Raw genomic sequence first — 24,636 nt, 5'->3', positions numbered from 1 at the left:
AAGGCCAGCTTATGAGGGCTGTATTAACCAGAAAAAAAAGAACCAATATATTTCTTTGCTTACTTATTATGAGAATTGGCTCACAAAGTTATGGAGGACAAAATGTCTCATGGTCTGGTAAGCTGAAGGCCCAGGAAATCTGGTGATCTAATTCAGTCATAGTCTGAAGGCCTATGAATTGGAGGTAAGAGTAGGGTACTAGTGTAAGTTCAGGAGTCCAAAGGTTATAAAACTTTGACATCTGAGTCTAGTAGCAGAAATGGGCCGATGATTTCCAGGATCCACTCCAATGTTACAGTGGTGTATCTAATTTGATGACCAGCAGTTGACACACTGCTGTTTATATTTGCCTATAGCGCCATTGTGCATTAGGGGGAGTAATGAGAGGAGAAGGAAGGTAGTTTAAGCTTGAAATTCTCTTCTCCATTAGATATAAATTTATCAATGGAAGAGGACACTTTTGATCTCTCTTGGAATCTTTAGTTCCTAATATAACAGCCTACAAGTAGTTGACACTTACGACCTACTCATCGAATGGACTGATAGATAATAACCTCCGGCATCTCAGGAAACTTCACCCTGGCTGGGATTTCAGGGGTGCTACTCTTACAATTTTGGAACTGAAAAAGGAGACACCTAATTCTAAGGGGGTATGAGAAGGAGATCAAGGCACCATCCCTGCCTCTCCATTTCCCTCACCATGCTTTTGGGAGCAGCAGCTCAATCTATGTCAGCATCTCTTATTTGGCTCTGTAGATAGTTGGCTATTTCTGTAGCCTCTTTTCTGGCAAAGTGGTTCAGATTAAGGGATATAACAATATCCCAAGTTTAGCAGCAGGAGGAAGTGCAAGTACCTCCTGCAAGAAAGCATGATCAAGACCAGAGTGAAGGACATGAGTGATGGCAGGCCCCTGCAGGCAGCATAGTAAGAGAATAAGCCCAGAAAAGTCCAAGAACTGTAGGATTCCGCACTACTCTCCTAGGATGACTTCACTCACCCCTGGAATTCTGGCCCCTTCTCTGTATTTCTCCAGTGGCCACAGCTCCCTAGATACTTAGGCTTACAATGTTTCACTAAATGTCAGGGTATGATAAGGTGGACAGTTGACCTCATTCAGCTGAACTTGGCGAGTGTCCTTGGATGCAGCTGACTTTTGGGTCCTTTCCATCTTTTCTGTCTTGCCTGAAAATATGTCACCAGGGGCTAAAAAGCCAAAGGGCTCTCTCAAGGAGCAAGTCTGACTTCTTCTGATCTGCTATGTTTTGTCTGCAATGGTACTGATTCTGACAACTAATTGCTACCTAAAAATTTGCACACAGCATTATTTGAAAGTAAAATTCTTCCTTCCCTGGGAAAATTCTACCCACACCAAATCCCTTCTGTTGTTGTTCTTCTAAAGTTCTCTTACTCTTTATCCAAATGCCCCAATTTCCTAACATCGCGAGGCTTGACTCATTGCCTTACCTGATGAATGTTAACACATTTAGTGTAGGAATTTATCCCACTCGCATTTATTTTAACCATCAATACATTTAGTCATATTCCTGGCTTTAAAATTGAATTATTCATTTTTTAAAAATATTTCTTTTTTATTGGAAAGTCAGATATACAGAGAGGAGGAGAGACAGAGAGGAAGATCTTCCATCTGCTTGTTCACTCCCCAAGTTGTTGCAATGGTTGGAGCTGAGCCAATCCGAAGCCAGGAGCCCAGAGCTTCTTCTGGGTCTCCCACACAGGTACAGGGTCCCAAGGCTTTTGGCCATCCTCAACTGCTTTCCCAGGCCACAAGCAGGGAGCTGGATGGGAAGTAGGGCTGCTGGGATTAGAACCGGTGCCCATATGGCATCCCGGTGTATGCAAGGCGATGAGTTGAGCCCCTAGGCTTCTATGTCAGTCCAAAATTATTTATTTTTTCATTATTTCATTTTATGATGTTGTTTCTTACTTTTTTTGTGATTCCTGGAGGAATCAGCTTTGCTTTTTCTTTTTCTGTACAGCAGGGGCACTTTTATCTATTATGGGCCAGATGACACTTTAGGCTCTGTTGGTCATTCAGCCAGCTCAGCTCTGATGTTACAATGGTGAGACACACAGTGTATGTGAAAGATTTTGGCTGTGCTCCAATAAAACCTTTTGGTACAAAAACAAGCAATAGGCCAGATTTGTCCTGCAATCATAATCTACCAACCATTGTAGAAAACTAGATATCTTACACAATTTATTTTAAGCAAACACATTTATATTTATTAGAATATACATTTAATTTCCATAGCAGATCATCTAAACACTATGGCTTTAAAACAGATTTGTTCTTTTAATTTTATGTGAGCAAGTCAGACCTGCTGCCACCTTCCCAGGGTCCTTTGGGCTGGGATTCTCGCTCGTCATGCCTGGTCATTAAAATATTCCCCTCACTTATATCCACATTTTCATCTACATTTCTATCAGTGGGAAGGAGGAAGGGGAAGTGGACAGCACGGTCTTCTCCATAGTACAAAGCCAAGAAGATGAGCCCCTTGTTTGTGCATGCAGTGTTGAAGTCAGAAATTAGTTTAAATCTCACCTGGCTCAAAAGAGAGCCTGGAAGACATAAACAAACTTGCAGACCTTGGAAACTGGACCAACTTCTATGATTATTTAGGAAAGGGGAGAATGTTTGGGACATCAATCAATTTCTTTGGTTTTCTGACTTGTTGTATGATTAGAAACTAAAAGCTGCTATTAATAAAAACAAAATTGTTAGCATGTATCAGCCCACTTGCAATCCAGTGTCTTAGCCTTTCATCTCTATAAGAAAATACATAAGACAAGACACTTATAGAAGGAGGAAGTGGAGTTTAACTCAGGGGTTCAAAGGCACACAGTTCAAGACTGGGCAGGCCCCATTGGTTTGGCCACCAGATAAGTTCAAAGCACAATCATGGTGGTGTATGATGGAGCAAGGACCACATGGCAAGCCAAGAAGCAGAGAGGCACATCACATGTGTTTATGTTTTCTCTTCTCTGAAAACTACTATGCTTTGAACACAGAGGCTACACCCTACTAACTTAGTCCTACCTAATCACTTCTGATAGATCCCATCTCAGATAACATTACTCCATAAACCATAAATGTCAATCCATTAGCCACTAACATAAAACCTTGGGGACCAACCCTTTGACAGATGGGCCTCTGAAGGACACCCAAACTAATAACCAAGCTATAGGATCTACTCAGCATCTGTGTTGCACTTGTCTCCCCAGCTCTTCTAAATCTAATTTGAAGTATTGGTAATAGATCTGACTGCTTCCTTGATGATCCTTTTCTGAGGCAGGAACAAGGTTGCATTTCCTCCTCGATGATCCTTTTCTAAGAGCAGGCCTCGAAATGTTCAGAATAACTTTCCTGCATTTTCTCCAACTTTCATTGAGAAAACAGCAGAACATGTGTGGAACTTAGTATTTTTATTTTGAAAGAGCTGGGTTTTCATTATGATAATTTACATCTGAGATTTGTGGTACATGGCAAACAACATGAAATGAAATGTTTGTTAATGTGACATTACACTAACTGAAGGGACAGCCCTCCCCAGACAACATGTGTCAGTGAATTACCTCTCTGCAGTGGTAACTTCTCAGAATCCCAGTCATCATCCCCTTTGTGAATAATTTTCCATTTGCATGTATGGATGTCTGACAGTTTGTTTACATGCACAAATGGAAGAAAAGCCAAAATTATTTGGCTCGGCGTCAAAACCCATCTCTATTTTTGTTTGCAGTGCCCTGATTCAATGTGTTTTAATGAGTTCTTGACAATGCATGAATTTGAGTCAGAGGAATGACAGGAAAGGTTGCGACAACACATGCATATTAAGGGTATAAATGGCAGAAACGTCATCTATTGTTCACTATGCCAACAACTCTTAATGCCCTTTCCCCCTTCAGAACAGAATCATTCTCATTACGACTGGGTGCAAGAGACTTAATATAGTTTAATGTGCTCCCTCCCTACATAACATTAATGGTTTGGAGTTTATTCTGTGGGGCTGTATCTAGGTCCATGAGAAACACGGTGCTGTTTCCATACTAGCTGAAATAATCCATATTTCTTTAGACTTGTCCTCTGCTTTTTGTCATATGGCATTGAACCAATAACGAACCATAAACTCAAACTCTTATAGCATTGAGGTATATTTATTTTTTCTTAAATGCAAACGAAATTTGGATTCCTTCACTGAAGTCTCAATGAGTGGCCTCTACATCAATTAAACCACTTTATTTAAGCTGCCTACAGCTTCTTCCAGCTGATGAAGGCAGAGTTGAATTTTAAGTTGCCAAACACAGAAATGTGCCACCCAGAGGATCACAGCATCTCCTGGCACATGGAGGCAGACCCTGCGAGCATGTCTGTGGACGAGGCCTTGTGAGTATTCACACTACAGACAGATGTAAAGGTGATCATTCTAAAATCCGAAACAACACTAATATAGATGCCTCAGACTGAGAGGTTCTCATTCCACTGAGTAGCAGAAGTTGGGTACCTTCAGCAAAACTCTGCTTTGAAGAAACAGGTCTTTTCTCCAAATATGTATTGGGACTGAATTGAATATTATTCCAAAGGTGTAATCATTTTAGAGTGAACCACATAGACTCCAGTTAACATGATGCCCATTAATTACTGTGACTGCCTTGCAGGGGAGAATATGGGGCATCAAATCATGCCATTTTCCTCCTCGGCCATATTGGGGTGAACCTGGCGTGATGGCTCAGTTAGTGTCCTGGTTGCTCTACTTCCTATCCAGCTCCCTGCTTGTGGCCTGGGAAAACAGCAGAGGATGGCCCAAAGCCTTGGGACCCTGCACCCATGTGGGAAACCTGGAAAAAAGCTCCTGGCTTCAGATTGGTTTAGCTCCAGCCACTGTGGCCTCTTGGGAAGTGAAACAGTGGATGGAAGATCTTTCTCTCTGTCTCTGCTTTGCTCTGTAAATTTGCCATTCCAATAAAAATAAATAAACCTTTAAAAAAGAGAATTTCTCTCTTCGAATGACTAAGATGGTAGAAAACTAGGAGGAAAAAACATGTTATATGTTATTTGTAGGGCATTCAGGTGGAGCTTGTACCTGGTGACAGGGGTAGTGAACTACAGGGGACTTCTGTGAAGAGGCCTGATCCATTGGTCTACATAGTTCTTTAAGCCCAGAATTTTCCACTCATTGAGGCAAGGAACCTCACTATATAAAATTTGTTAATATACCATCAAATGCCTTTCTCAAGAACGTACCAAAGGAAATGGTACGAACCACATTTCTTCCTAGCAGGCATCAGAACTGCCTGAATGAATTGCTAGACCATATATGGCTGACTCCACCTCCAAAGTGTTAGATTCAATTGGCTAGACAGCTTTGAGAAATTGACCATTCTAGCAAGTTCCAGGCCCATGTTGATGCTGCCATGGCCAGGAACCACACTTCAAGAACAAATCACAGATGGAAATGGTCTGATTTCTCCTTTGTCTTGCTGGAGTAACAAAGCCAATGATGAAGTAATTGTAGAGTTTCCATCATGAACAGGATCTGCTCTTTCCTAGAAACATGAAAGCATCCTGATTCAGAGGACCTCAGAGCCAAAAAGTCACGGGCCTTCCTGGTTCATTGCAAGGCAGTTTTAAAAACCAGTAACACATGCCACATTAGTTACATTTCTCGGTTGCTTTGGTCATTTCACAGTACCATCATGTTTTTGTTTCAAATATAAAATCATTTAGAGGAGAAGCAGGTATTGTGGCGCAGTGAGTGACACCACCACTTGGAATGCTTCCATTTTGCATCAGAGCATGTAGAATTAGTTCCCTCCTCCTCCACTTCTGACCTAGCTATGTGTTAATGAACTGGCAGGCAGCAAATGATGACTCAAGCACTTGGGGCCTTGTCATTCTTGTGGGAGACATGGATGCAGTGCCTGGATCATGGGGTTCAGCCTGACCCAATCTTGGATTTTGAGGTCATTTGGGGAAAAAAGTCCAAATGGAAGAAAGGAAGAGCTTGCTTTCTCTCTGGCATTCTGCCTTTCAAGTAAACAAATCTTCTAAGAAATAATTGAGAGGAAATGGCATTTTATGCATTAGTATTAGCTCTAGAGCATTTTCTGAGATCTTGCCACCTGAAGAGCCATTTGGGCATGCTGGTTTATGTTGTCATAGCAGTCCAACAACTAGCCAATTAAATCTGAGGGAACCCAGTTAGTCATTAGGCAATTTGGAATGTGTAACAATAAACAACTGATTCTGCTGATTGCTGTTGAATTGATTAAATGCCTCTGAGAAAGAGTAGGAACACTTCAGTTAATATGGCATCTTTACATTTTTGCTTTCCAGTAATTATAGTCTCTGTTGAGCCAATACTTCCAGAGGAAATAGTGTGTAACGTTCTGAACTAGCCTCTCGTTTACAATGTGTTATTATCCTCATTATATTTACCTAAAATAAAGAATGAACCAAAACAAAACTGAAGTACATCAGAAAACTGAAGTACATCAGAATAGATTGGTTGACCATCCACAGCCAAAGTTCATCTAGACAAGTTTAAATACACAGAATAACTATTTTAGTTTCTGCAAGGCAAGGAAAAAATTATGCACTTGCATCCTATGAATTCAAATATGCTTTGTTCCAAGTTGCTTTAGGCAGTGCCTCTCGGCACAGCTGCATATAGCAATGTGCTTCAAGAAAATGTCAAGGTCAGTCACTCTGTGTTTCAGAGATTTAGGAAATCATCCAGCTATGTTCCTTCTTGTAATGTGTATCTTGCAACTGTGGTGACCTTGAATTTAGGCCACTCAAATTAACTAATGTGATGAACATCCTTGACTAGCAGCTGCTAGTCTGGAGCCACAATCATTTGTACAGTAATTCCCATGGGTGCTCCCAATCCATGACTGAGTATAATGGAGACACAAATGCAGTCCTACTCTCATGAGACATAAGTGGCCTTTCTGTGGTTTACAATTGCTGGTGAAAACAAATCACTAAGGTGACAGTATTGGAAGGTAGGGCTTTTGAGAGGGGATTGGGTAGGGGACCCCTCCTTCATAAATGGAATTGGGTTCTCTAGAAAGGATTTGTGGGACAGTTTCCCTCTCTTCTGCTCTTCTTTGGAGTGAGGACAATCCATCTTTTTGCCCTTCCTGTTTAAGGCTTCTACCAGACATAAGAGATCAGGACCTTGATCTTGAACCTCCCAGCCCGCAAAAACAAAGGCAATAAATTTCTTGCGGGGTCTCCCTCACAGATTCCTCTAGTACCCTACTGCCAGAGGGTGTGAGCCTACTGCCCCACCATCTATCCTCCCAACACCTGAGAGACACACAGATGTGACAGGGGTTCTCTCTAAGCAGTTCCAGTTTATTTGTGAAATACACACTCTTACATAGGGCAGCGAATAACCTCAGGCCAGGAATTCCAGAACTAGGAGCCAATCCTCATCAGCACGACTGCGGAAGCCACCTCCCATAGGCCAGGGCAGGTGAATGAAATGGCCCTGGCCGGTCAGTCTTTCTTTGAAATGGCTTGACCACGCCCTTGTTCACGCCCAGGGCTCTGTCCTTGGCCGCCATCTTGCTCGCCACGTGTAACATAGTGACCTTGACTGTTGATCGCTATCTTGTTGACTTATTGACTTCTTCATCCTTTGAGCCCCATAATTTGAGTTTTTTTAATGTATTAATTCTGCAGCTATTCTATTATAGTAGCATGAACAGAGTGTGTTCTTCAGTTGAGAACTGCCCTGGCCTGGTGTCCACATGGATCAGACCTTACTTTTGCTCTGCAAACTCAGCCTCCAGTAGACCTCTTCTCCTTGTCCTTCCTCAGCATTCCTCCAATAAACCTTCGCTGATCTAATCTAGGTCCTTACTTTTCAGAAAAATTAAGCTAGCTCAATGACCAAGACTTGTTATAAAGGACAAAACCAAAAACCTTGAAAGCTTTATAGTTTTCTTGTTAGCATCACAAGTTAAGTAAAATTAGTTGATGTTTTTACATGTTACTGACTTCATACTTAGTGTGTCAAATATCCAAGATAATGTGGTACTAGGATTATCTTCCTTGTTCTTAATGTACTGATTCTTTTTTTTTTTGACTTTTTTTTATTAATTATTATGCATTATGTGACAGTTTCATAGGCTCTGGGAATCCCCCCACCCCTCCCCACGCCCCTCCCCCCTGGTGGATTCCTCTACCTTGGTGCAGTATTACAGTTCAAATTCTTTTTTTTTTTTTTTTTTTATATTCATTTATTCATTAATTACATTGCATTACATGACACAATTTCATAGGTACTGGGATTTCCCCCCCTTCACCCCAAACCCTTCCCCCATCATGAATTCCTTCACCTTGATGCATAACCACAGCTCAAGTTCCGTTGAGATTCCCTAATTAAAAGTTTACACCATACAGAGTCCAGCATCCCACTTGTCCAGTTCAAGTTCAACCGCCTCTTAGGGAGGCCCTCTCAGGTTTGTAGGCAGAGCCAGCAGAGCGTCACCTCGATCAATTAGAAGCACCAACATATCATCAGCAACAGTCCAGGTATGATGAGGCTGGTGCAGAGTCCACTGATTGACATAGTCCGTCTTAGGGTTTCCCCTTGTCCAGTTTTCCGCTGCAAGCATAAAGCTGAGGTGGTTGATTCATCTACTCCATTTTCCATCTTTTTTTGATTAATGCTTTGATTCCTCCATTTTGTTCAGGGGAATCCCCCTAAAAAAAACTTTGAGGCATTCCCAGTCCAGGCTCCTACATGTACTACTAGTAAGCACAGTGCCCGCCACCGTCCATCACTCCGATCAGCTGATGGTTTTAACCCCTGGGTTGGTTCTCTTCTGAGCCCCGACCTCTATTGGAACCAATGAGTATCGCATCTCTCCCCGGCTCTGCCCATCACACTCTTGTCCCTCGCCTAAACCAGTGGGAGGAGTGCTGGTCGGGTGTTGCATTCCCTGCTAGCACAGGCCATTTCACCTTGGCATTTTGTGTTTTGTACTGTTTTTTTGTTTTTTTTTTTTGTTTTTTTTTTTTTTTTATCGCAACCAAACACGGCCAGGCCCCCACACAGTTTCAGCACTTGGGCTTGCCAGTGGATGACGTGAACCGACTCAGCCTGGTCTGCCCCAACCCGAGCCAAGTGTATTCCAGTGGGTCACATTCCAAAGCCTCTTCTGGGTTATTTACCTCCATGCTTCTTGCGTTTATTTGTAGAGTCAGTGTCCTGTCAGAGGATCTGTTCAGGTTCCTCCCTCCAACTCCTTCATGGTGTCGGGCTTCACGCATTCCAGCAGGTCCTTCGGCCAGCACCGCGCTTCAATCCATTCTGGTTCCTGCTGTTGAGAGTTTCAGCCCAGCCACGGCTCGTCCATACCCACGCATATCTCATATATGGCTCAGATGGGGTTGAGGCCTAGCCGAGCCCGTCCAACGTCTATCCTGGTCCTCCAGAGCACCAAACTGTGCTGTGGTCTAATCCGGCATGGTGCGTCAAAGCCGAATTGATATTTGTGCCAAGGGATTACAACTGTGACCCGACCAGAACTCAGCCTCCCTCCAGTTCCTGTGCCCCTTAGTGGTAGGCTCCACGCAGCCAAGGCCTCCACCACGCTCTCCAAACAGGCCTGTTGCCAGCCAGTGTTAACTATGCCAGAGGTTGCTCTGGTCAGCCCAGAGCGTCCTATAGACTGTCATGCCTCCTGCATAGACTCCACCGGCCCTTCTAAACCGTCCAATGGGGTCAGAGTGTCAGGGCATTGGTCCACGTATGCCTTACACATTCTAGCCCCGAGTATGGTTCTTGAATGCCAGTCAGTGTCATAGTAATGCCTTCTGTGACCCCTCTGCTGATCCCTCATCCTATCAGGTAATGGGGCATCCTGCTGGAAAAGCCCGGAATTTTGCCTTTTAAGTGAGCTGATGTTGGCGATCGGCACTATAAAGTGACTACAGGTTCTTCAGAGGAAGATTAAATGCCTTTGAAAAGCTTAAGGACTAATACATATTCTCAGAGTACTGTGGGTTCAGCACGGAGCGTCTCATGCAGCATATCAGAGAAACCAAATTCCAGAACTTCCTGGCCGGGCGGCCAGCAGGCAAAGCCTGGCGCCAAATGGCGCACTGGCCGCCCGAGAGCCTCGCACCCCATGTACCTGCGCAGGTGGTGGAAAGCTTGGCTGTGTTAGGCTGGAATCGTGGCAGGGACCCTCGCACCCGGGCCGCGGCCCGGGGCCAAGCTGCTTGGGCCCCCGCCTGGATCGTGCTAGCTAGCTCCACCCCCACTCCAGCCCCTGGCATGGCGGCTCAGAGGCGTTCCCAACCCGCTTCTCAGGGTCCTGGGACAACCTTCCCGCTACAGTTCAAATTCAATCAAGATTCTTTCCTTGCAAACATATACCAAACATAGAGTCCAGCTACTTATTGTCCAGATGGGTTGAACAGTTTCTTGGGGAGACCATTTCTGGTCCAAAGTTAGAGCTGGTAGAATATCATCCCAGTCAATTAAGAGTCCCAATATAACATTAATAGCAATTTGTAACATTATGGAATTGACATGGTTTTGCGTAACCAGTATGTTAAAAAAAAAAACAAAAAACAAGTTCTTAACCACAACCTATGATTTGCTCATTGACATTTCAATTTTAGTTTGTATACAGGACCGGCTGCTATATACCTTAAAATGGCTATAAGGTACCATTCAGCTGTCTCGTGTCTATTTCATTTTAGTATTTAGCCATTTGTTGTGTTGAAGTATAATTTTACTGATCTTGGCAGATTTTAGGATAATCTAGACTGGCTGTAACTCTAACAAGACATTTGTCAACTTAGTCACTCTTCACCGTGGTGTTGGGGACTTTCCTGTACACCCCCCCCCACCAAAAAAAAATGTACTGATTCTTATTCGAAGACTGACGTGGAGTCACGGAAAATGTATTCCTATAAAAATGCATAATCTCTGATTACTTTTACTAATATTTTTAGGTTATTTTACTCATTTTATCATTAGGACATTCTTATAGTAATAACGCAAAGTTTACTTTAGTTCCAACATTCTACGATGCTGGAACTAAATCACAGTTACCACTTTAACATGTTTTTGAATGCTTTTTTCTATGTGTATTTATCCATACATAGAGTTAATATACTATGCATATACAAGCTTAGTTATCTTTTTTCTTATTGCTAAAAAAGTCTGAAGGTTTGAAATATCAAAATATTTTTCAGCATATTTGGAAGTCTCATGGAATTCTCAGTGTAATTAACTCCTGATTTCCTTCAATATTCATGTATAATCTATATTTAGAAATTTTCCTTTTTTCTTTTTAAAATTATATTATTTTCAATTATATGTTTTTATAGATATAGGGATTCCCTCATCCACCACCCCTTCTTCTCTCCCCATTTCCCCCCCACCACTGTTTTTCCCCATATTATTACAGTGGTATAGTCATTCAATAACAATCATAAGTTCAACATTCTGCTATTTGAGTGTATCATAGCATTTCAGACACATGCAATGATAAAATGATAAAAATGATAAAAATCTAGTATCCGGGCCCAGCGGTGTGGCCTAGCGGCCTTGCTAAGGATTCCTGAGATAGTTAGTGGCATCATGTCTCTTCCCACTCCTAGGGCTGCGACCTACTAACTGCCATATGTATGCAGAGTAAGAGCCTGTTGATTTTTCTTAAGCCACACATTTATCAGGAAGCCAAAAAGGACTCCTAAGGACATACACTAGTACAAAGGTAACAATTCCAAAATGCAGAGAACATTCTATGGACAAAGATATTCATTGTTGGCCGTTAATAATAGCAACCAGAAGTAGTAGAATCAACATAATCAGAATGTCCATATTACCAAAAGTAACATATAGATTCAATGTGATCACAATAAAAAAACCAACAACATTTTTCTCAGAAATAGAAAAGATTATATAAAAATTAAACTGAAAACTATCCTGAAGAATAAAATAAAGCTGGACGAATCCAATTCCATATCTCAAGACATACTACAGAGCAGTAGTAATCAAAACAGTGTGGTACTTGTACAGAAACTGAGAGGAAGATCAATGGAACAGAATAGAATCCCCAGAAGTGAGGTCTATACATGTATAACCAACTAATTTTTGACAAGAGAACTGAAAATAATCCAGGGAAAAAGTTTGGTCTCTTCAACAAATACTGTTGGGATCTTCCAGTGTCAGCCTTCAAAAGTAAGAAATAAGACCCATTCCTCTCACCTCATATAGAAATCATCTCTAAATGGATCAGTGACCTAAATCTGCACCCAGACTCCACCAAACTACTAGAGGAAGCACTCTACAAGATTCAGGCATTAGTAAAGACTTGTTAGAAAAGTTACCAAACACACAAGCAGTCAAAGCCAAAATGAACAAATGGGATCACTTCAATCTAACAAGTTTCTGTACAGCAGATAAAACAACCAACAAAATGGGAGAAAATTCTTGCACACTACACGACAGATGGGGGATTAATATCAAGGATTTACAATGAGTTTCAGAAACTCAACAAACAGCAAAATAAACAATGCTATTAAGTAATGGGCAAAGGAAATGAGCAGGCATTTTTCAAAAGAACAAAGGGCTAAAAGACAAATGAAAAGATTCTCAGGCTCCCTAGCTATTATGGGAATATAAATACACACTGAGGGTCTCAGCACAATGTCTTAATTGACTAATTCTCCCTCCTTTGAGTGCCAGGTTCCCATATAGGTGCCGGTTCATGTCCCAGCTGCTCTACTTCTTACCCAGCCCCCTGCTCGTGTCCTGGAAAAGTGGTGCAAGGTGGTCCAAAGTCTTGGGCCCCTGCACCATGTGGGATACCTGGAGGAAGCTACCAGCTCCTAGCTTTGGATCAGCTCAGCTGGGGTTGTTGTGGCCATTTGGGGAGTGAACTAGCAGATGGAAGACTTTTCTCTCCCTCCTTATTTCTGTAAATCTATCTTTCCAATAAAAATAAATAAACCTTTAAACACACACACATGCACGCACACACACGCACACACACCCACACACACACACAGTTTCCACCTAATTCCAGTGACACTGGTCTACGATTTGAAATCTACCAACAACACCTACTATCATAGATGTGAGCAAAAAGAAACCCACTATACTCCACTGTTGATGGGAGTGTAGGCTAGTGCAGGCTCTATGAAAGTCAGTATGAAAAGTGCTAAGAACTGAAAATTGATCTCACTCCTGGAAATATATCCAAAGGAAGTAAAATCTGCATAAGAGAAAGTGACCTGCGATCCGCTATTTATAGCAACACAATCCACAATAGCAAAGAAATGGAAACAAGCCAGATGCCCGTCAGAATAGGAATCAATAAGGAAACTACTCCAGAGAATATTACTCAGCCATTAAAAAGACTGAAATTCTACCATTTACAACAAAATGGTCCCAACTGGAGATCACTATGCTCAGTAAATAAGCCAATTCCAAAATAACAAATATCATATGTTCTCTTTGATATAAGATAATCTTTGTGCGAAATACATGATAAATAGATATATAGGTAAACATATATATGCATATATTCTCATAAATAAACTATATAATGGAAACTAGCATACCACTAAGTGAAGATATGTTGCATTATTTATTTATTTTTATTGCAAAGTCAGATATACACAGAGGAAGATACGCCAGGAACCAGGAACCTCCTCTGGGTTTCCCACATGGGTGCAGAGTCCCAAGGCTTTGGGCTTTCCTCCACTGCTTTCCCAGGCCACAAGCAAGGAGCTGGATGGGAAGCAGGGCTGCCGGGATTAGAACTGGCGCCCATATGGCATCCTGGTGCATTCAAGGCGAAGACTTTAGCCACTAGGCTATAGTGCCAGGCCCTTCTGTAGAATCTGATCTTCTTTTTCCATAAAATTAAATAAATCTTTTTGTAAAAAAAAAATGTTTTAAATGAAGTCAAAGAATCAAGGATCTACCCTATATTAACTGTGTCTGGAAGGAACTCTTTATAACAGTATTTCAACTAACACATGAACAGAAAATGACTACAAACAAACCAGAAACAAGCAGTGGTCATTAAAAGCTAACTCACACCAAAGACAAAAGTCAGAGGCCTTTCTTGTCACCTTGAGCAACAACTCCTACTGCTTTGTTGAAGAAATCGAAACTAAGACTAATCCAGTTTCTGGATTTAGCTGCTAATTTGCAGGAAATATAAGAGGAAAGAGGAATGTGTACAATTGCACTAAAATCAACACCATAAGAAATTCTAGAAGTCCAAGAATAAAATATAAAGAAAATACAGGAACGATTAATTTAAGTCGTTAAAAGTTACATATTTTTCTCAGTGGTCAAGGCTAAACTATGATGTCCACAGATGCACAACTGAATGATACAAATACTTGCAGAGCAGCAATTACTATAAAAATAATTGAAAGAAGTATTAAGCAATTAGGAAAGGCTTCTTGGGTAGAAGTTAAATTTTTATTATTTATTTATTTTAAAGGTTTGTTTATTTGAAAAAGCAACAGAGAGGGTAAAAGAAAGAGAATGAAAGATGTTTCATCTACTGGTTCAAGCCTCAAATGGTTGCAATAGCCAGGTCTGAGATATGCAAAAGCCAAGACCCCAGAACTTCATCTGGATCTCCCTTGTGGATGGCAGGAACCCAGGTACTTAGGCCTTCCCAGGCACATTGGTCGGGAACTGGATCAAAAGTAGGGCAGTCAGCACTTGAACTGTTGTTCTAACAGGGGATATTGGCATCACAAGGGCAGTATAACCTGCTAGGTCACAATGCTGGCCTCAAAGTTTTATTTCTTGACTTGGGGAGTAGTGAAAACATTGTTCACTACTATAAAAACTCACAGCTAAACGAACATTTGTCTAGTTTTTTGTATGCGTTTTTTATTTAAATAATTGAGAGAACACTTTTTTTTAAAGATTTATTTATTTTTATTACAAAGTTGGATATACAGAGAGGAGAGACAGAGAGGAAGATCTTCCATCCGATGATTCACTCCCCAAGTGAGCCGCAATGGCCGATTCCTCACCGACAGGAAGCCAGGAACCTGGAACCTCTTCCGGGTCTCCCACACGGGTGCAGGGTCCCAAAACCTAGGGCCGTCCTCGACGGCCCGACTGCCTTCCCAGGCCACAAGCAGGGAGCTGGATGGGAAGTGGAGCTGCTGGGATTAGAACTGGCACCCATATGGGATCCTGGCGTGTTCAAGGCAAGGACTTTAGGCGCTAGGCCACTGTGTCGGGCCTGAGAGAACACTTTTTAAACATAGAAAATTACTTTGGCCGCACATCTAAATAAAATGGCTGGACTTTGGATCCTGATCTGAAGAAATCAGTTGTAGAAAAAAAATGTATTTATGATGTAATCAGGAAAATTAGAACACTAACTCTACCTTTGATGATACTATGAAATCATTCCGTTTCAAGTGTAGTGTCATAAAGATACTGCACATTTTGGAGAAAGAATGCAATTTTTAAATGTGCATATTGAAAATAATTTTAAACAAAGTTTGAGAGTTTCTTTAAAGTGAAGGCACAGGGATAAACATTGTGGTGCAGTGGTTTGAGCTGTTGCTTGGGATCTCCATATCCCTTATTAGAGTACTTGGTTTGCGTCCTAGCTACCTACTCTAGTCTGAATCAATTCCCTTCTAACACATTCTAGGAGACAACATGTGATGACTGAGATAATTTGGCCACTGCCAGCCAACTGAGAGACCCAAATGGAGAACCTGATTCCTGTCTTCAGCATGGCCTACCTCTGTTTGCTGAAGACATTGAGGGGGTTAACCACAGGGTGGAAGAGATCTCTTTGTCTCTCTCTCCAAATCACTCTGTCTTTCAAATAAATAAATAAATAAATAAACAAGTAAATAACCCAACTTTTTAAAATGAGGGCAGAAAATGCAAGTATGAGTATAAATGAAACAAGCTGACAATAGGGCAACGATCAGTGAATCTGATGAGTGAAGCTAGGAAGCTCAGAAAGTTCACAGAAAAATGAAATTAAACCATCAGCCGATTTTGCTGAAAAAAATTGACACCCATGCTTAGTGCTTTCATAATACACACTTTTCATGAACTATTTGAAGATCTCTAGCATGCCTTGATTTTGAAATATTTGTGCCAAAATAAACTTGTCTTTTAATCTCATTTTCCATGAGCTTTATTAATTATGTTTATAGTGTTCCCTGTATTTTTGTGGATTTTTGAAAATTCCCAAAAGTAAATAATTCATTTTTATTGACACAATTTGAACGAGTATCTCCCAAGCAGAAAATATATAACCCTGTTAAGTTCTGTATGTGAGTAACTCAGATGGCTTGCATCCCCGTCAATCAGCTGCTTGGAAAATGTCCCCTTAACGTAGGGCAATCAATTATGTCAAATGAAAATTCAAGGCCAGGTTCGTTTTCCAAATGTTCCAGTATTTTTTCAATATTTGATGGGTAAGATAAATTCATTTTCAATTCTCTTGGGAGGAGTAGGGACAGGGTGAAACAGACTACCGCTGGCATTTGGGACCTGAAGTCTAGGTTGTGCACCTTGCAGACCAGAATCTTCTGTTCCATTTTGCAGAGCCGCAAAGTCTAAGGTGCAGGGCCCAGTGTGATAGCATAGTGGCTAAAGTTCTTACCTTGAACACACTGGAATCCCATAAGGGTACTTGTTTTAATCCTGGCAGTCCCACTTCCCATCCAGCTCCCTGCTTGTGGCCTGGGAAAGCAGTCAAGGACAGACCAAAGCCTTGGGAACCTGCATCCACGTGGGAGACCCAAAAGAAGCTCCTGGCTCTTGGCTTCGGTTTGGCTCCTGGCTTTGGATTGACTCAGTTCTGGCTGTTGCGGCCGCTTGGGGAGTGTACATCCGACTTTCCAATAAAAATAAATAAATCTTTTTTTAAAAAGTCTAGGGAGCAGACCTCAATATATTCCTAAAACATCTTGCACATTCATAGAGCATCTGCTCAATCTCAAGTTAGAACCATAAGTAAACATGATGATGTTTTATCCGCTGCCTGGATTTCATGCTGGCATCAGCATCACATGCCTACTGGTGTGGCAAATTAAGAAGAAAATGTTTCTATGACCATGCCAGTGCTTTTAAAAATAACATCATATGAGCCAGCTGTGATGAGGAAAAAAGTATTAATAATCATTTTCGCAGTTCATTCCTTTCAAACAGTTCAAAAATATTGCCCTATCTTTTCAAAACTGTAGTATGGACATGCTGCAGATGGTGCACCTGATGCTGTCTATTTTAAACAGACTACCCGGAAATTCAGTTTTTTCTAGGTAGGAAAAATTACTTATCCTGGGTCAAAGGGGCAGAACTCAAAAAACTCAAGATTTTGACAAACTGAATCCTGTTTTTACAAGGCAGTGTTGCCAGTTTATGGAGGCAAAGTGATTTGTCCTTCTGCAGTTAGTAAGAAACAGAAATAAAGATGCAGGCCACATCATCAATAAATAATGAATGAAACTGTGCTGAGATGGAATGTTGAGTGTTATGTCATCTTTTTTTTAATTATTTATTATTTAACTTCATTAATTACATTGTATTATGTGACACAGTTACATAGATACTTGGGTTCTCCCCACCCCTCCCCAAACCCTCCCACCATGGTGGATTCCTCCACCTTGTTGCATAACCACAGCTCAAGTTCAGTTGAGATTCCCCCATTGCAAGCATATACTGAACATAGAGTCCAGCATCTTATTGTCCAGTCAAGTTCAACGAGTGTTATGTCATCTTTACTGGGGTCTACAAGAATGAATATGCAACTCATGAGAAGTGTAATTGGAAGGTAAGTATATTTTGGTGAAAAAATGTTTCAAAATTCATGCACAGATTTTTCATAACAGGCATTTTCCATTAACTTTTTGAAGACCCCTTATATGCATTCATTTCAGTTTGTTTCTGTACTAAACTCTCCACAAACCTTTTGAAGTACTCTTGAATGATGATACCCAAAAACATGTTTGAGCAAAACTGTGCAAGAACATGTGGAAGGAGGTGATGTTTGTCCCTCAGAGAAGCTTAAAAATTTAGGAAAATGAGTGTCACAGAATAGGTATTGGCTGTATGCATCATACATTGTTTAACACTGCCAGGGAGCTTCAGGCAACAATTTCAAGTTGGATTAGGTTTACAGCAAGACCAATCCTCCTGTGAGTTACGTGTACCAGGCTATGGAAACTCAATGTCAAGGTCCCCAGTTGGAGCTCTAGCTCATATGTCTATTTGTATATCTCCTGTAGGTTTTCTGGCTAGTATTCAAATTAACTGGAAGTCTTTATAAAGTGAAAAGTTTACACAAGACTCTCCATTTATTGTGTGTTTTTTTAAGTTTAAACAAAAAATTTACAGCACCATGGAGTTAAACATGCCTCTGAATTACTAATGTATCGATGGAGAAATGAAAAAGAAAACACAAAATCTGGGTAAAAGAATGCTAGTATGTGATCTACGAGTCAATGGAGGACTTGATAAGAGAAAAGTGACTATTTGGAAGAGATGAAAAAAACACAAGACTCTCCATTTATTGGTCTCTCTAAAACAATGCATTCCTCTGGGGCAACCACTAGTCAGAATCAGTAGGATCTGTCCTCTGCAGAATGCTCCTCACAGCCTTTGTGAAAATCTTCATGCTGCCCGCCTGTCTCATCACTGGAGGCATCTACCTTGGCTACCCCTTCCACTAGTCAGCTGCCCTCACTTGTAAACGGAGTCCACATTCATCACAGAATATTCTGTTTGCAGCCTGACTTCCTCTGCTGCTCTTCAACAAAGAGAGATCGTGCTGTTTGTGTTGATGTGTAGAGAGCTGCCTAGGTGATGGTTTTATGTGCCATGGGCACAGTGAGAAACTGGCAATCTGATTGTACTTCACAGTCTATCAGGCCACTCCTTGGCAGATGGGTCCTGTCTTGCCACGCCAATGAAGGCAGGGATCCATCTTCAAGGCAAAGACCAAAACCCACTGCTAGGGGCTGGCATAGTGGCATATCATGCTAATCCTATACATACGGCACCAGCATCCCATTTGGACAGTGGGTCTAGTCCTGGCTGCTCCACTTCCCATCCAGTTCCCTGCTAATGTGCCCAGGAAAGCAGCAGAGTCCTCAGGCCCCTACATTCATGTGGGGAACCCAGAAGAAGCTCCTGGCTCCTGGCTTCTGTTAGCCTGGCTATGGGGAGTGAACAAGCAGGTGGAAGATCTCTCTCTCTCTCCCCCTCTCTGCAACTCTGACTTTTGAGTTAAAATAAATAAATCATTTTTAAAGACCCACTGCTAAATTCCTGGTGGTGCTGATGCCTGGTAAAGTGACTTGTGATTGACTTACCCAGCGTCACCATCTAGCATCCCACAAATAGGAATTATCCCATTTGAAATTTTTATGCAGAACACACCTCGTGCGCTGGTTTGGCTGTATAAATCACATTATTTTACAATCTTATACTTCTGCATACAGGGTTATGAATGTGTAAAAACCCTAAAAGGAGAAGATTAGATTAATGCTAGAGCACATATAGTAGAAGTTTCATATCAAATATAAAGTAATCAGAGCCAGTGTAGTAGACTAGCAAGCTATTTCAATAAATAAATAAATAAAAAGAATCTCTGTCCTGGATCATCACCTTTTCCAATCATATAGCACAATATACATTTTGCTTTATTCTTTCGATTAGTGCCATACTTTATAGCTCTTGTGACGAAATTGTATCCTTTTCTGATTCTCTAACTCGGCTGTTCTCCAGTCTGTTAATGTCATTGCTGCTGCAGTCACCCACTAGCCTCCTTTATTTTACAATTTAGAAAATGCCCACCCACATACTGCACCTTAATTGTGTCATCTGCCAAAAAAGCAAGATGATTGGGAAAGAAAACGCTCAAAACACTTCCTACACAATCACATGTGGAGGAGGTCCTGCCTCGTTGGCATTCAGGAGCTCCACTGTGTTTGGGAGAACTTTAGTGGGTTTACACAGGAAGCAACCTTGAGAAAAGATGAACTCTGTAAGATTCTGTTCAGCATGGCTATTGCTGTGTTGACTCATGAAATGCTCCAGATTCTCAGCTCTTGCCACAGCACAGCATCAAATACTGACATCTTGTTCATTCATTCATTCACTCATTCAGAAAGTCTGTGGAGATTATGTATACTCAAAGATCTTTTTCTAATGGGAAGAGAAGTTTGCCTAAGCTATGAATCAGTGACAAAAATGACAAGGATAATAGCAATGGAATAGACAGGACAGTTAAGCTCTTGCAGTCAGATGTTTTATTTCCAGATCTCCAGGCAGCTTACAAGAAATTCCAGCAGGTGCCAAGTAGCTCTATGCCTAAGATGTGTGTTTTCCTTCTGCACAGAGGTGTCTGGTTATCAGACTGGAAATTGCGATAAAATGCAGGCTGAAAGCTGACACCTGCCGAGTTAGCATTTCTGAACACTGTTTCTCAAGGGTTTGAAACACACACTGGAGTGTCAGAAATTCTTCTTCCATCTCCATTTCAAAACAGAGATATACTGCTCAAATACAGAATGCAACAAAAAGTCTTCAATAAAGGCTTACTGAACAAAAATAGCAACAAAGATCTGAGCCCCAAAAGGAAGAGGGATGATGACTTCCCAAATTTCCAAGTTTGGTAAGCTGACAGTCAACGACAGCAACTGCTTTAGAAGCATTAACCTTTATCCCAAATGGGTCACAAGATGGTCCGCCTAGGGTGAGTGAGTTCTCGGCTCGGAACAGGGACCTGGGGCTGCTTTCCACTGAACATTTTCCCAAGTCCGGAATATCTGAGCTTTTGAGCAATAACCTCTGCTATTCTGACCAAAGGATCCATTTCTATTATGGTATCTAATGCCTTGGAGAGGCTGAAAGAACACCAGCAAGGTCTGCAGCATGATGCAAAGAAAACAGAAGGACCATATGAGATGGGATGTGTTAGACCTGATGCATTCATTTACAGAATCACCAATGGAAGCAACACAATCTAAAGGCAACTGGAAGCCAAGAGCTCTGTCTTCAAAAATCCAGCATATTGGAACGTAAATAAAGCTTAAATGTATAAACACGCACATGTTTAATCTTCTCTTCTAGCCTCCTTCTCTTTGTTCTCCAGCCAATTTTAGGCAAGTGAATTATTATTCTATACAAGTTCCTCTAAGAAAGAAAGAGTAAACTTAATTCATCTTCATTTCTCTTCTCTGACAGAGAAGGTAAGACAGTGGATATTTCTAGTTTTCTGATCAATCTTATTAACATAGATTTAATTCCTACCTATTAATGGATGGTGGTAATCAATGCAAAAATATGAAGCACAGCAAAGTGGTAATGGCCATGAATTACAAATTCCTAAACCAATATTAGTCAGCATATAAATTTGTTCTCAATACACTAAGATCAGACCAACCCTGGACACAGTGTCTTTTACACTCTTCTGTACATTTTAATAATGTAATTGATTAAAATATGAAGGAAGGAGCTATTTTAAATATAAATATCTATTCCTAATTTTTTGAAAAGTTATTTCTGTAATGAACAAGAGTAAATAACAGTCCTTCAGTGCTGAAAGCTGTCAAGACACAGGCATGTGGCACAGCAGCCGAGATGCTCCTAAAGACACCCATATCCCATGTCAGAGATGCTGGATTGAGTGGTCTACTTCCAATCCAAGCTTCCTGCTAGTAACCATTCTGGAAGGGAGCAAGTGAGAGTCTAAGTACATGGTCTCTGGCTACCCACGTGGGAGACACACAGTAAGTTAAAGTCCCAAACTTTGCCCTGGCCCAGACCTGGCTATTGTGAGCATCCAAGGGGTAAAAAAGCAGATGCACACTCTCCAGTCTGTGTCTCCGCCTTTCAAATATATAAAATTAGTACATTATTTATTTATTTATTCATTTATCCATTTATTTATGATATAGTTCCATAGGCTCTGGGATTTCCCTTACCCTCTCCCCAAAACCCCTCCCCAACACAAATTTTCCCTACATTATTGCAGTAGTATAGTCCTTCATAAACAGTCCTAAGTCCATCATCCTGCTATTTAAGTGTAACCTGACACTGTAGGTATGGACAAAGGCAGAGATCCCAGCATCCTGTTGTCAAGATATATTAAACAGTTTTATTGGAGTCCATCTTTAGTCTGCAAGTAGAAATGCATATTGCGTTGTATCCTAACATCTGGATATGATAGTCTCCATTACAGTTATTATACATCCCTCTAAATAAAAAGCCATAAAACAAAATCAACCACAGAACAAAAAATAGAAAATTATAACCACATGAAGTTAAATAACATGGTACTGAATGATCAATGCATCATTAAAGAAATGAAAAAGAAAATAAAAAATCATTTTGAAGAAAATGATGCTGCACTCTCCAAGAAATAGGAATGAGGAAAAACTTCTTAGAAAAGATGCCAAAAGCACAGGCAGTCAAAGCCAAAATGAACAAATGGGACTAATTCAAACTAAAAAGCTCTGTACAGCAAAGGAAACAATTAACAAAGTGAAGAAGCAACCAACAGAATGGGAGAAAATTTTTGCACACTACACACGTGATAGGGGACTAATACCCAGGATTTACAAAGAGCTTCAGAAACCAAGGGACAGTAAAAAAAAAAATAATAACCCTGTGAAAAAATGGGCAATGAAAATGAACAGACTTTTTTTAAAGATTTATTTATTTTTATTGGAAAGGCAGATATACAAAGAGGAGGAGAGACAGAGAAGAAGATCTTCCATCTGATGATTCACTTTCCAAGTGGCTGCAACGTCTGGAGCTGAGCCAATCTGAAGCCAGAAGCCAGGAGCTTCCTCCCTCCCAGTCTCCCACATGGGTGCAGGGCCCCAAAGGCTTTGGGCTGTACTCAACTGCTTTCCCAGGCCACAAGCAGGGAGCTGGATGGGAAGCGGGGCTGCTGGGATTAGAACCAGTGCCCATATGGGATCCAGGTGTGTTCAAGACAAGGATTTTAACTATACGCTATCGTGCCGGGCCCTAAATAGACATTTTTCATAAGAACAGATTCAATTGGCTAACAAGAATATGAAAAGATGCTCAGGATACCTAACCATCAGAGAGATACAAATGAAAACCACATTGAGGTTCCACTTAACTCCAGCGAGACTGGCCTACATTCAGAACTCAACTAATAACACCTGTTGGTGTGGATGTGGGGAAACTTGTACCCTCCTTCACGACTGGTGGGAGTGCAGGCTAGTACAACCAATATGGAAAACAGTATGGAGAGTAATTGCAAGTAAACCTGCCATATGATCCAGCTATACTGCTCCCAGGAATATACCTAAAAGAAATTAAAACTACATATGAGAAGGGGATCTGTAATCCTATATTTACAGCAGCACAATCTATAACAGCAAAGACATGGAAACAATCCAGATGCCCATCCAAAGAAGAGTGGCTAAAGAAACTGTGGTACATCTACTCCATGGAATATTATTCAGCCATTAAAAAGAATGAAATTATATAATTACAACTAGATGGTCCCAACTAGAGACCATTATGCTTATTGAAATAAGTCAATCACAAAAATAGAAATACCATGTGTTCTCTCTAATATAAGGAATCCATCATGTAAATTGGAATGTATAGTGGTGGCGTAATGGAGAGTACCATATCCTGAAGTAAAGAAACAATGCATCATGCATCTCTGTTTCCAAACAAAAGATGGACTCCCAACCAAAATGTTGGATATATCTAGACAATGAGATGATGGACTGTCTGACATTGTATCAGCAATGTTGAGGCACACTTACATAGCAGACTGATGGAATTGTAACTCCTTATGAAGAGCTGTGAAATTATGGGAAAAATCAATAAGGGGGTAGAAAATGAGGGGAAGGGAATCCCACACTAAACAAAATTGTGTAACAAATTTCAAAAATAAAAAATAAAATTACAAAAAAGAAAATGATGCTAATATATGAAGTCAGTGAAGAATTTAATAAGAAAAAAATTAATAAAAAAAAGCTATTTTGAAGAAATGAAAATAAAAACAAAAATATCAAAGTCCATGAAATGGAGCAAAAACAGTATTGAAAAGGCTATTGATCTTGTATTTTGCAAGGAGGTTGCCTTATAGCAGAGAGAATATATGATATTTATTCTTTGGGATTGATTTATTTCACTGAGCATAATAGCATCCACAGGCAGAAGGCAAAGAACCTGATACAGGAGCTTTGCTCTGAGTAGTAAAGGGAGGGTACAATTCCTCTTGTGATATTCATAAGCTGCAGAAGTCTCACCTCAGTGGTCAAGTGCTGGAGGGAGGGCCAAGACAACCAAAGGCCCAGCAGTTACCATGGCAGCAGCTGCATGACTGTGGCACGATTTCCAGAAGGAAGTGTCTTGAGAGCTTCTAATGCAGCTATACAATGTGTTCAACCAAATTAAGATGGACTCAGTCCATTTTCTGACTCCCTCCATCAGTTTCATTAGATGTTCTGAGTAGGGCCCGGCATGGTGTCCTGGCTTGTGGCCTGGGAACACAGTCGATGACCCAAAGCCTTGGGACTCTGCACCCGCATGGGAGACCTGGAAGAAATTCCTAGATCCTGGCTTCAGATT

Source organism: Ochotona princeps, chromosome 6 (genome assembly GCF_030435755.1).
Source record: "Ochotona princeps isolate mOchPri1 chromosome 6, mOchPri1.hap1, whole genome shotgun sequence".
In the NCBI taxonomy this organism is placed as follows: Eukaryota; Metazoa; Chordata; class Mammalia; order Lagomorpha; family Ochotonidae; genus Ochotona; species Ochotona princeps.
The sequence above is the reverse complement of the archived record's forward strand: the minus strand, read 5'-3'. Positions refer to the sequence as shown.